This window comes from Oreochromis niloticus, linkage group LG20 (assembly GCF_001858045.2).
Source record: "Oreochromis niloticus isolate F11D_XX linkage group LG20, O_niloticus_UMD_NMBU, whole genome shotgun sequence".
NCBI lineage: Eukaryota > Metazoa > Chordata > Actinopteri > Cichliformes > Cichlidae > Oreochromis > Oreochromis niloticus.
Genome location: NC_031984.2, coordinates 23032560 through 23046835, shown reverse-complemented (window position 1 = coordinate 23046835; position 14276 = coordinate 23032560). Strand labels below are relative to the sequence as shown.

Genomic DNA, 14276 nt, shown 5'->3' with positions numbered 1-14276 from the left:
GTTATTCAACCTGGCTAGTTGCTGTAAATGAAAAATGACTGTCAAGAAGCTAGATGTTGACACTTGGCATATGGTGTAAAGCAAACACATTAGACAGAGGAAATAGGTATCACCATCTTCCCCCTAGAAAGTAACTAAGCAGAGAAGACGAATGTGTCTGATGTGTTCAGCCATTTCCTTTGCTGTCTCTCTGGGGAGTCACTTGAAAACCAAATCTCTTAAAAAAACACCCTGCAGTTTAATTGAACAACACCACTGCAAACAAACAGGGGGAGACTATAGCCACGGAGGGAACCAGAAAGCCAAATATCCCGGATCTAAACCTTGAAACGAGCTCCAGAAAAATAAGCAAAGGCAAAATTTATGTCTTAATTATTCACCGCTGACAGACTGATAGCAGCTGTAAGGCAGAGCAGTGGGATTTCTTTTACTCTTGAACTTCATTCATTATTCATTTAGTTCTGAGTGGTTCCTTAGTCCCCTTAAAAGGAGAACCAAATAAAAATTAAGTGTAATTTCTGGCACTTGTTGCTGGTAGAAGAAAAGCTCTCAAATTTTCTCAACCGTCTTAGAACTGTGAATTCATTTTGCCCTCATGACCAAATACCGGATACGGTACTATAGCTGTTCAATAACATGTCTAGCACCACGCTCTCCTGAAAGTACATGTTCTATACATTAGCATTGCCTTGCAAAGCAAAGAACTTTAAAGGCCACAAATAATGTGGGGCATTCATGCAAATATGTAGGACAGAAAGTGCCAGTCACTTATAGTCACTACTCAGGACTTGTAGCAACCCACTTGTGGTCAGGTACATTTTCAGCCTAGTCACAATACTTCCTTGGTTAAGTTATGCTGCATTTCTTTGAAACAGTCAAACAGGAAATGTGCTTTTCAGCTGTCATTGACAGTTATCTGGTGGCCACAATATAATTGTAGAGTAATTAACTGCAATCTACCATTCTGGGAAATGGCGAACATGTAAACCATGGATATGATTTCCAGTCATCAAGGTTAACTCTTGCTTAAGATGGAAATTCATCTAAACCTGCTTAAATGACAAAAGCCTATTCATAATGTTTTTTTAAAGCTTGAAATTTTGGAAATACATATGCGTTTGTTATATTTTGGAACTCAGGTGTAATATTTACATTTACATACATAAATCTTAATGCTACAACTCATTATTCTTTATAATGTTACTACCCCTTTGCGGGACTGTTTTTAGGTAAGCTACCTCTCAGTTATTTCCTGTGTTCTTGTAATGTGATGTGTACCTGAGGTTGACTAACAAGCTTGGCTGAGCTTAAAAAAAAGTCAATTTATCATACTTACCCATATAGTATTGAACATTTTTATTTATCTGTGATATTGTCATTGGTTTTGTCAGGGGGCCAGTGTAACAATGGAAAAAGCTGCTGTCCAATCAGTGACTAAAAAATGCACAGCAAACAATGCCAGGAAAGTGGTGGTGGTGGGGGGCTGGAAGGGCTTTGGTTCAACAGAAGCTGTGATGCAACTGACGGTTGGAACTTCAATGTTCACAGTGGCTTCTCTTTTCTTAACAAAATGCTTGTGCAGTCATCTCACTCATGTTCTTAATTCTAAAATTAGCCCTGGAGTACAGCAAGCTGTCGGTGCTGATTTAGTTAGACAGGTACAGCGAGAATGTATTAATTTTTTTCACAGGGGAGAAAAGTGCTTTTTGAGGTTTCAGTATGCCCCACTTTGCCTATATCCCTGCATTAGCGTCTTTTTGAGAAGCCACTTGACACCAGAAGAGATTTTTGAGAGATTTTCTCTAGTCCTGAAAGACAGATGCAAAAAAAAACGCATGGCTCTTTTCAACAGTCCAATAACATGTGCTCTGCTTTATTAAACAATGAAAGTCACACTTTCCCAACTCTCACTCGTTACTACTGTGAGCTATAACGAGCCTAAACTCTCTGCACAGCCGTTTCACACTCCCACAAGCAAATTCACTTTTACCGCCCTAATGACTTAATAGACCATTGCATTTCACAGCCAGACCTCATGAAAGTGCCGTATGGGCTCATCATTTACATTTTACTCACTATTTATCTGTAAAGACGACTTCATAAGTTGACTTTTGAGTAAACATAAGGTAAGTGTTACTATGGGGACGCGGCGTGTTCCTCTGTGCTCCGTGGGACTGTGGTCTGTTCCATTGTGGCAAGAGACAACAGCTGTCTTTACCTTTGGCAGGCAAACAGACTCATTAAGGGCAGCCATGTTTGTTTTTGTGCCCGATACCTAGCCCTAAGCAAACACTGCCATATCTCCACTCCACAGCCCTTGCAGTCTCAACATTTCCTTCCCTATTGTGAAGGGAGGCCCTGGCATGTTGAGCTTGCTCTACGTTTTTCTTTTTTTTTCTTTTTTCCCCCCCTACAAGCTTTAGCCAAGCTGCCAATTGCTCTCAAAGAATGCATGCTTAATTGAGAAATTTAGTCGAGGTTCGAGCTGATGAAATGCAGAAATGTAAGTTGCACACTGCAGAGATGCTATGAATGTTGTGTATGCGTTATATACATAATGTATGTCATTATACTGCCTGATATCATATCTTCTGGTATGTCACAAGAAAGCTTTCTTTGTTTGTTGTGCCGTAGACGTGATAAAGGCGTCATTATTTGGTCTGCTCACAGCTAACAGTAAAATCTGCAGTGAAAGGTTTCATTCGCATATTTTCTCCCCTCTCAGCAATGTCTGCGGCTTGAGTGACAAGGCAGGTTGAATTCATAACGCTTTGACAAAAATTCCATTTAAGAGGGAAAATGGCATTGAATGTCATTCCATTACTGCAGATGGCAAACATGGGAACACTTTAACCCAGAAGGCATTCACATTAACTTATACAAAACAGCAGAGAGACTTTTATGGGGGGCGCTCTCTCCTAATATATGTACAGTACTGGCGTATTTCCAGCCAGAGCATTTCAAGAGTAGTCCTCCAAAATGTACTCACTTATTTGATTTCATCCCTTTTCACCATTTGTCAAGCCCAAAGTCACAATGCATTGTGAAATGACTTCTTAATGTGGAGTAATGAGGCTGTCATGGCAAAGCAGTCTCTGCTTGTTTGAGTTTGACTCATGTCGTAGATTCAATTAAATCAGCTGAAGTCAAGCTGGCCCCAGGCCAGATCGGTAATGCTTGACCTCATTCAAACAATGCTCAGACATATTGAAACAATAAGAGGAAGGGCCTTGAGTCAGCTGCAAAAGCAAACCCCACTAAAAAGCGATAAGGTAGAAAAATTACTGTGAAGTCACCAAAGTGTTCGAAAATGAAATAATCATGTAGGCATGCATCCTCGGGCCAGATCTGATGTATATTTTTGGATGTTGTTGGTGACAGACTTTTCACTTGTGTAAAATCTTACAGGACATGACGGCTGTTTTTGTATTTGGAGGCATGTGCTGTCATCAGAATCATGGATATAATGGATAAACGTCCATATGAAGCATATTTAAAATAGAACAAACATACAAATGTGGTAAGCGCAATCTTAAGTTGTAAATAAAAGATAGAATATCTTTATCGCCAAGTGCTCTGGTACTTCCTCCACCTGTAACTGAAAAGAAGATTGCTTTAGAGATAAACCCACCTAATAGGTTTTAAACACAGCTGGCCCATTTCTTCTTTTGGAGGTTTACTTGTCCTCAGAAGGCTAAACTGATTTATTTGGATGTTGAAATGCCTGGAATCTAAATCATGACACAAACACTCCCAAGGCTATGTAAACAACCTTTCCAGTTCCAATGCACACCCATGCTTTCTGAGCAATAACTTGAATGCCAAGGCAAGAAAGCATTTCTCACTTTTAGAGGGGTCTCCACTGTTACAGCTGCTAAGAAGGGCGCTCCTCAATTTGTGCGGCTATCTTAGCCTCTGTTGTGAAAGTACACTCAATAATGTCACATTTAGCATTCCTCACATACAAAAGTAAAGCACAGAACTGACAGTGATATCCTGAGGGCTATGTAGAATAAACGGCAAAATGAGACAACAAAATCAAAAGGAAACATCTTGCTTTTCTCACTCTTGTTCCTCTATTTACTAGAGCAATAGCAGTTACAGTAAACAGAGCGCACAGTCTCACACACACGCGCGCGCGCGCACACATTAACTGCGTCTCGTTAAGCGTCATTCCCTCTGGCCTTTATTCCATTAGAAATTAAAACTCGGGACAATTAGTGGCAGATTGGTCTCAGCTCAGTACGCCATAGTCGCACTCTCAAGGCTTCAAGATGACTTAATTACCGGTGTGTCTGAAAACTGTGAGATGGCAGCACACAGTGAATACCTGGAGCAACTGTCAGCCACAACAAGGTTCAATATGTGAAGAATTAACTTCTGCTATACACCTGAGAGAAAAAAAAGAAAGGAAAATCATCCCAGAGACAGAAGAGATCATTGTGAGCTTAATGGAATAAAGACACTTTTTTGTTTTGCTACAATTTGAGACTTACTTTACTTACTTTAACATGATGTGAGTTAAGCACTGAAAAATTACAATCTACATAGAAAATGCACAACCCCGATAGTCTTTGATTATTTCTTGGGATGCCTCATAAGGGAGGGAAAAGGTCAAATGTCGGTGAGTTTATATTTCTCTAGGCACTCATTTCCTTATATAGGACATTTGGTATTTCACTCTTGAGTATTAGTTTGTCCTTTCCTCTGGATGGAAAGCTTTACTCACTGACGGGAATTACCATTTGTGCACATATTCCTTATACTCTGAATATCAGCTGGTCACTCTTTAAGGTAGCAGTGCAGGTGTGTTTCCATGCAGACACTTCAGTAGTGCAGGCAAACCTAAATGAAGTACATGTGTCTCCATACTGTACGATTCTGTCGATGTGAATATAGAAAGTGAGGTATTTTTCCGAAACCATGAAGGAACATCAACAATAAACTGGGTTTTTTTTTATGTGCTTCATCACTCTCCTTATGACAAGGACACAAAGCACATTTTTCTGTAATTGAACCAACCCTAGTTTATGTAACGACTGACCGTTCTGCCCTTCAAGCTAGAGTGAGACTGAAAGAGCGATTTGATCGCTACATGTACTTGCTCTTGTCATGTGACACCATGTCCCATTATATTGTGATGTTGTCTCAGGAGGAGAGGAAATGAAATGCCTTGAAGCTATGTGGGAAACGTGCGTGTGTGTGCCCACGAGCATGCACGTGGGCACATGTGTGTAAATGGTGGGGCTTCAGAAGAAAAGTGAGCAAGTACGAGTCTATCTGACCCCGTGCATGTATCTGTGTGTGGTCCTGGTATCAACTTGGCCTTAAGTGTCTTAATTTTGGAACCTATCAATTCCTAATCATTGCCCATGTTGGAAGCATTTGTGAACAGTTTCATCCAAAATGTATCAAATGATTCTGTGAGACTGGCATCACGATCCCACACTTTAGGCATCAAACACCATGTTAGCCTTTAAATAAATAATACTGACAAACAGAAGAATAATCTGATGCTTTGAGGCTCATGGGAGGATACTAAAAATATTAAAGAATTATCACTAGCACGGGGTGTATTGCTGTTAAAACTCCAGCAAGACTGAAAACCAGTACAATCTCTAACTTCGCCCATAGCACAGGTTAGAAAATTAAAACGATTTAAAATGGATGTGTTTGTATAGTCAGGGAATATCTAAATGATCCTGTCACTGAGTCTCAAGTCAAGGTCAAAGTTCTTTCAGACCCAAACGTGCTTTGGTTTGACCCCTGGCTTCAAAAGTCTAGATTCAATGTATCTCATGCTTATTCACTTTCACAGTTAAATAGCATTTCTTCTTCATTCACCTCTTTTCACTCACTTTATGTTTATAAATCACTTTGCATTTAATCATTAGTTATCGTAAATCTCTTTCTCTCTTCCAGACTTTGTCTTTTGTCCCGTCTCCTTTCCCTTGAATGCCGGAGGTTTCTTCCTGTTAAAAGGGAGGTTTTCATTCCCAGTGTCACCAAATGCTTGCTCTAAGGGGGTCATCTAATTGGTACGGTTTTATCGTGCTTTGGCACAATATAAATTGAATTGAATAAGGTGTCCTTTAACGTGTCTTGACACACTGGACTGCAGGGAGATTACGGTCCTGTTGTAAAGTGTTGGTTTCTCAGTTTCTCCGATTTGCGTTTACGCGTTCTTTCACTTTGTTTTCACTAGATTTTTTTCTTTTGCTTTCACTCCCGGGTAGGGTTTAGGCACTAAAAGTACTTGTTTGGGCTTTGCAAAGAGACTGTGGTTTCAGTTAAAATATGCAACGTTAACCCTGGTGTTTGAAAATTTAAGCTTAAGCCTAAATAGTGCCTTGAATGTGATGCCAAGGGTCCTGAAAAGTTGCAAGTAACCCGGTGCGTCAGAGCACTAACACAAAGAATACCTTGTGTATATCTGTGAGATGCAGAAAGCTGTGACAAAACAGCAGTATTTGACACCCCAGCGTCTGTGTGTGTGTGAATGGACTGGCCTGACCTGGATAAATGATTATTAGTGAGCCCTCTTATTGTGGCTGTGCATATTAATAACTCGAGTGTAACACATGTGGGTAACCACACATTACTAAAGTACTGTAACTAATTTGGGGGTGATTATACTGTCATTTCTAGTCACAGGGAAAAGATTTGACAAGTTTTTAGCACACTTTCTTTAGTCATTCATTGAGCGCATACTGTAGGATGAGGTTTTGCGAAGTGCCTGAGATACAGAGGCGATAAATGCATTTAGTTTCTATACAGTGGGTTTTATTTTGTTACTTTCATATATTCTTAAATGTAATGGGGATTTTGAGCTCAAACCACAAGGCGTGAAAAAAAATTGCAGGGGAAACACTGCATGAATTCATCTCAGAGTTTATAGTTTAAAGCTGCTGTTCTTCCTGTCTTTACCCCTGTACGGTTTCTTGAGTCTACGGTGGGGGCAGTAGATGCTTTTGATCTACACCAACAACAGAATCCGCGACTTTCTACCTGAAATATGTACAGCGTTTAATGACGGCTCTGTCAAGCTCTGTGTAAGACCAGCAATTATTTAACTGTGCGCTTATCAAAACCCTGTTTCAGTTCTACAAATGACAATAAATAGATCTAGATAGTAGGGGAAAAAACACTTGTGAGTTTTTAACAATGAGAAAACTGGGCACAACAAGTGAAAAGAAATTTGTGGGATTTTTTTCCAACAAGCCACCGTGCCCGTTGAGAATTTCCTTGGTGTGCGTCTCCATGTTCAAGGGATGTTGCATGAATGGGCATTCAGCATTTAGGATTCAAAAGAAAACAGCAGCTCCTGTCTGCATGAAAACCAGGGCTATGGTGCTCTGTATCAAGTGCCATTGTTTTGGTAATAGTAAACCTGGGGCACTTGCCAGGAGGCATTAGTCATTCATCTAACAAGTTCCACAAAGCAAACCACAAAGTGCTCTACTGTTGACTTCCTCCTATTGAATTCTAAGCACATAAGCACATTTTCAAGTCTCTTACAGCAAGGTAACTTTCGGATGACTAGCTACCTGAAATACGGCTGCTATGTTTGCTTATTTGTGCATTTCCTTGACAAGACGGCAGCTCTTATGGAAGCATGAAGGATTCTAGGAGCGTGAGGGAGAGAATGAAGGGAGAGAAACAGCGAGGTGCCGGGTGAAAGGCGGATAGGAGGGGATTAGGGCGGAGTGCAATTATTCAGCAGGCCAGGCATACGACATGATCTCTAATTACCCACAAAGCAATGTGTAACCCAAGCCACAGATTAGGCTGCATTATCAGGCTTAATAAAACATGACCATCTCTCAGTTTCACTTGCTTTTCCTGCCCCGCTGCCACAAACACTTGTTTCTCGTTGTGACACTCGCTTTGCAAAGTTCGTAACCACACTGCACTTGTTGCTTTTTAAGTGCAGCAACAAATATATTAAAGTGCAAAAGCCCAACCAAGGCACGTGATATCTCAGGGTTTAAAAAAAGAAATCAATTAGAGCTAAAAGGTCCTTTACCCAAAGAAAAACACTTATTTATTGTGTTAGACGCAAGACACTAAAATACAATACTCACAAAATTACTAAACAAAATAATGAGGAAAGGCATTTCATTAAGAAAAGCATGTGGCAAAGAGGTTTTTATTAACATTTAGATTGACCCACAATTTAAATCATCTATAAAAATCCACATTAACGGCCCTGCTTCCCCATCATTAGTGTAAAACTATTACACCATCCCTTGTAGGCCTTTTCACTTGGTTTTGAATAAGTGAACTGGCTTTTTCTTTTTAACTTTAAAGGAAGTAGCTTTATGAGTTAAAAAAAATTATATACTCTTAGGCATCAAACTACCCACGAATATATAAAGTGGTTAAAATTAGCACCCCTGAGCCAACAACACTTAAATCCCTATCCCAGCTGCCATAGAAGGAGAGGCGGGGTTCACCCTGGATGGGTCACCAGTCTATCGCACGGCTAGCACACTCACATTTACACCAACATGCATGTCTTTGGACTGGGGGAGGAAGCCGAAACACCTGGAGAGAACCCGTGCACGTACAGAGAGCATATGCAAACTCGAAACAGAAAGACCGCAGCAGGACAGTGTATTCAAACCCAGCACCTTCATGCTGTGAGGCCACAGTGCTTACCACTGCACCACTGTGCTGACCCTGCTTGTATTTCACTAGTAATGATCTGATAATAAGGTAAGATAACATTGACTGGCTAGCATTCAGTGCAAAATGAGCTTAAGTTTATGTAGTTTAAGTAGCAGGTACACCACCCCTGCTACTTTTGGGCAAAATGTTGAATTCTTTACTTATATGTGAAAAACCCTGACTACATCTTCCACCAGCAATGTACATAAAAGCATGCAGGCATGTGCATACACATATTCTTGCTTGGTTCACGTGGGTTGTGCCAGTAAGTGCTGCTTTAGGCTATGGTTTTTCACTACTGTCTACTGTGTTATTAACAATTCTATAAAAAGATCCGCTCAAGTTTCCCTTTCCTGTGTGTTAACATGTTTGCTGAGCTGCTATGAGGTTGCTGAAGCCTAGCGAACATGCAGACAGTCCCCAATAGCAGTAACACCACTGACCATATGTCATAATTTCCAAAATCCTACTTTTCTATCCTCTGTTTGTTTTTCTTAGCGACATCACTCATCAGCATGGCTCACGGCCAGCATGAGACTAAATAGGTCGACAACACAAAGACAGGGCCTCTTTCTTTAGCCTTCCCTCCCTTTTCACAATCCACAAGCTTCCTCTGATCTGCCTACTCTCTTATTTCTTAAACATCTATCTCTAGCCATTTCTTTTTCCATCACTCTATAGCAACTTTTCCCTTTTTCTCTGTTTTAGGAAAATCCCATTACCTAAACGAAAAGAGCTGAAAAAAAGCCACTAAAAAAACTATTACCTCTGTACTTTCTGTTGAGCTTCGTTTTCTGTCCATTGTAAACGATCGTGGAGCTCATCATTAGCTCTCGAAGAGGAAGAATGAGCCACAGTTTGATTACCTCGGTGGCTCTGTGGGCTCCCGCAGTCTGCTTACTGAATTGGACGCAGACGATTACAGCCTTGCACAGGCAATTATATCTGCCTGCTAAATATGTCACACATAATAAACACATGCTTCTGACAGACAAGGGACAAGAAGAAGTAGTCACAGTCAGGGGAAAAGAGGAAAGAAAGTAAAGACATGATCACATGGGTTTGTCAACCCTGTCTTCCTCAAGTGGAAACCTCTAACAGTCCAAATGACTGGACGCCAGTGAATTCAGGAAAGACAACAGTCGCTCAAATTATGTAAGCCAAAGATCTGCTAGTGAATGGCAACCCTGGAAGAACAAACATTCTTACAGATGATTTTTCCTCCCATGAGTGAGATAAATCCACACAGATGAGCCCCGCATTGAGGTCGAAATATCTCAAAATTCAAGCTTTACTTTAGAGAGTTTCTGATCATTTCAGTCTGCATGTACAATAATCTGAGGTAATCTGAGTTTGGACACTCTCCCTTCAGACCACAATAAAATCATGGTACTGACACCAGGCTGGTAATATTTGTAAAGGATACTGAGTCAAAACAAGGGAGGGAAAGAGCCTTAAACCCCTGGCAAGGCACTTATATCATGGCCTATGCTGTTTGCACAGGACATACCTCAGGAAGCTGAGACAACTGAGAGTGTTTGTCCAGCTTTCAGCCTCCTCTATGCATACATACGCAGAGCACATACATGCAGCACATACAGCACAGTACATATATAAATCACATAATGTACATTTTGTTTATATGACCGTGCATATTAACAGTAAACGGATCCAAGACTGTAGATCTGTACATTACATACACACAGTACATATGTAGAGTGTTTACATATGCACTTAGATGCAATGATTAAGTAAATACACACAAGCTTTAAATTGTGGTTAATCAAGCTATTACTTCACTAATTCAGCCAATTACGTATTGGCGAGAACACGGGGAACAACAAAGATTTAAATGCCTTGCCCCAAAAACACTTAGATATAAAGACAGGAGGAGCGGGAAATTGAACTGCCAACCCTGTGATTAGTGCGAGACCCACTCCACAGTCAGCCAAAGTCAAAAAGCCACATTTACACAACATCACATTTACAGTGATGTAAAAGCAGGAAGACAAGTACATTTTCACACAACCAGAGAACAGAGGGATTTTTTTCTGGATGCACGACTTAACTGATTAAATACGTAACTCTTTAATCATTTCAAGGCACATTTTTGCACTCCTTTACATTTTTTTCAGTGTAGCTTTTCCAGCTGAAACAGCTGCAAGTTTATTAAATATAAACCCACAATGAACTCTGTCACCAATACAGATAGACAGACAAATAGAGCACTCCCCCACCCTACACATCTTCTAAATGTGTTTTCAGCCATTAACAAACATAATCAACATTTAACTAAACACCCAGGGGCCTACTCTGCAGCAGGTGCTGGCTCTGTTTCTTTTTCTTTCTCCTTCTTCTGCCATAAGAATAAGAATAAGAATGCCATCGCATTGCCCCATGGGAAGGCCCGGGCAGACAAATGTAAGCACACTGCAGCGGGGCGGCTGGTCTTAATTATTGTAACAGACGCTGAGGGGGATGCACTGGTGCCCACCAACGAGAAAGTAGCTTAGTGCTGCCATTGCCAATAACTAGCACAGGGAACCCCCCCACCTCCACCCTCACCACTCACACAATCATACTGTGACTCTCATAACCTAGATCAAACACAACGACTACATTTTAAGGGCCAAACCAAGAAACACGAGGCAATTTAAAGCCGTGTATCATCGTGTGTCTCATTTCCTTAATCTGTCAAAATCCATCCAAAACACAGCTGGCAAAAAAAAGCATAAAACAACCGATGCAGGCATCTTGCGTTTATTCGGGAAGAAGACTTGTCCAGCAAAGTCTCTTATGAAACAAAAAGATCATATGGCAAGAAATATCTGTGCCATACACTGGGCCCTGTGACTCAGCCACTGTCAGAGCCAATTCCAGTTTTATTGAAATGATTTCAGATGGTTGGAATCCCTATTAAAACCTCCTCTGTGTGTCGGGGCAAGGAGAATATGATTTAGAGCTGTTTTTGCTCTGCCCCTGTTCACTGTGTGTCACCGGCCCTTACTGTGGTATGCATGGCCTTCCTCTGCACAGGGCTATGAAAGCAATTGTGATTGTGATTCCGTAGTCAGCAAAACGCTTGAATGGCCCCGAGTTAGCATGCACGGGCACACACACACACACACACACACACTCACAGTGTCCCCACACTGGGCCACTGATTACTTCAACCCATTTGACTCACGCTCATCCTTTGATTCTCCCTTTCTGCCTCTCTGTCACATACCACAGAGTTTATTACAACAGTGAAAACACTGCTCAACATGAGCAGGCACTACAGCCAGCATTACAGGCACTGGCTAATTTGTCAGCCATCTTTAAGTACTTAAGTTATTAAAAATAGCCCCCGGTAGATTGAGGCAAAATGAACCGTAAATTCAGGAACACTGTTTATTCAAGAGCTTGTTTCAATTGAGGATGATCAGTTGATGGAAGCTCGCTGACTATGTTAATGCAAAGTAATCAAACCTTTGCACAGCACAGACAAGGTAGTCCTATAATAAAAAATAAAACTGAGATAAGGCATTCAAATGGAGCGCATCATTCCCCAGCTTATCTGAGGCAGGGGAGACCACCAACTAACAAAGCCTGCTCTTCAGTTCTGCTCTATCTAACCAGATATCAGTTGTTGGGAGGATATATGAGCTGGGTGGGGCCTGAGTGTATAAACACAGGCCTTACTATCTCTGCACTCTATTGCTATATTGTAGGCAGCACCTCACTCCAGCTACAGCAGCAGCAGCGGCAGCAGCAGAAGCAGCAGCAGTCAGCAATGTTTGATTAAGGTATTCAAATAAAGGAGCAGACACTGTGTTCCCATTTCACAGAGCAAACCAAAAGTGCTGGACAAACGAATAGCCGCAGTACAATTACAGTTGGACATGTTGTATACGACAAGATGTATCTGTTTACTTTCGGTGCTTACTACACTGCAAATTTGTGCAGCATTTGCACAGCATATATGAGTAATGTCTGTGCCATGCAGTCTGTCAGGAAGCTGACAGCATTAAAAACACGGTACAGTTTCATATCACCATCAGAGCACAAAGCTTTTGTAATGGTATTATTTTGTGTGATTTCTCCCTGGCTGTGGGAGTTCACCCCAGTAATAACACAGACTCTCACAGTGAAATAAAGGGAGTATTGAAAGTACTGAGCTAGATATCTTCAAGGTTATTTATAGACCTTTGTGAATCACCTCAATCTGCACTTAAAGTACCTTCTCTGCGCTTTTTTTTTTTTTTTGCTTTTATACCCTCTTTTTTTTCCCACTGAACAATGGATCAGTAAACACAGCCTTACCACAAACTGATTTGGTTAGCAGATGATTCATGGTATTTAATGGATAACTAAAGACAACCCACCGCTCCAAAACCTTGGAAAACTTTCACACTTCCTACCTGCAAAATGCTTTAGTTGGTTATGGACAACACTACCAATTTAACAGAAGTGATTTATGCACTGTCATATTCAAAGATGTTACCGAAAGACTAAGAAACACCCGACCTAGAACATGCACAGAAACATGAATGAAACCAACGACGGCTCCAAATGAGCAACGTCACAAAGGTCGAAAGCATGACAGGAGCACGTGTGCCCTGGAAGTCACAGAAAGTTGCTAATTACTCAAACTCAGCTTGTGTCCGCACACAGTATCCAAATTGAGTCAGCAGCAACAGCAGCACACAAAAAAGAGGTTTGCAAATAAACAGACTAAAGCTAAAATACAAACACATGCTCATTTTATCCAATTAAACTCGTGTGTGACTCAGATTAACACCATTAATTTCACAGCGATAAAAGGAGAAATGTTTTCTCAGACTGTAAATTGCTTTAAAAAAAAAGGGAAAAAAAAGCAGCCGTAGAAGAATAATGCTAAATCGCATCTGGTGTTTCTTTTTATTCAAATTATTTTGAATCTTTTCCAATAATAATAATCCCAACTGAATATATTTGAGCTAAACTGAAAGCCAACAAATCCACCAACAAATTCAACTACAAACCAAAATACCCGCGTGAATATGCAAAGTAAGCCCTTCAAAACAATTGACCTCAATGCTATGATTAGCCTTTTTTTTGGCTCTGTGCGTAGCTTAAGAAAGAGACACGGGATGGGATTTGAAACTGGCCAACCAATTTTTGTCAGAGATGCTTAGCAGCAGGCAGATGTGATCTGTAGATAAAGTACCTACACAACAAATCCGATGTCTTTTTTATGCCGCAGTCGCTTTGACAAGTGCTTGAGGAAAGGAACTTGACCTTATGCACTGTGTCAACAGGACACCAAATGATCCCTGCTGGGGCCTGCCTCATTTGCATTGCTAGTGAAGGTAGTTAGTGTTACACATGTGATGATAACAAATTATTCCTCCCCTGGTGGAAAGAAACCCAAGTAAAGGCAGTGAGGGGGATTTCAATAATTCAAATGAACACTTGTATTTTCGAGGGCCGCCACACTTTATGTCTAAGTGACAGTAGTTGGTTTCTCCTCTGCGAAAGCTCTTTATATCGTTTAATATCTACTGGCTTTGTTTCCGGGATTCATGCAGCGCCTGGATATCAGCATATTCTTAGGATTATCCGCATGGTGGATGATCCCAATT

General features: G+C 40.8%; 1 protein-coding gene across 3 annotated transcripts in view; it reads right to left on the bottom strand.

Moving 5' to 3' along the window:
• Positions 1-14276, bottom strand: part of LOC100697510 (TOX high mobility group box family member 2) — an 81082-nt gene that overhangs the window by 64659 nt on the left and 2147 nt on the right. The window lies entirely within an intron of this gene.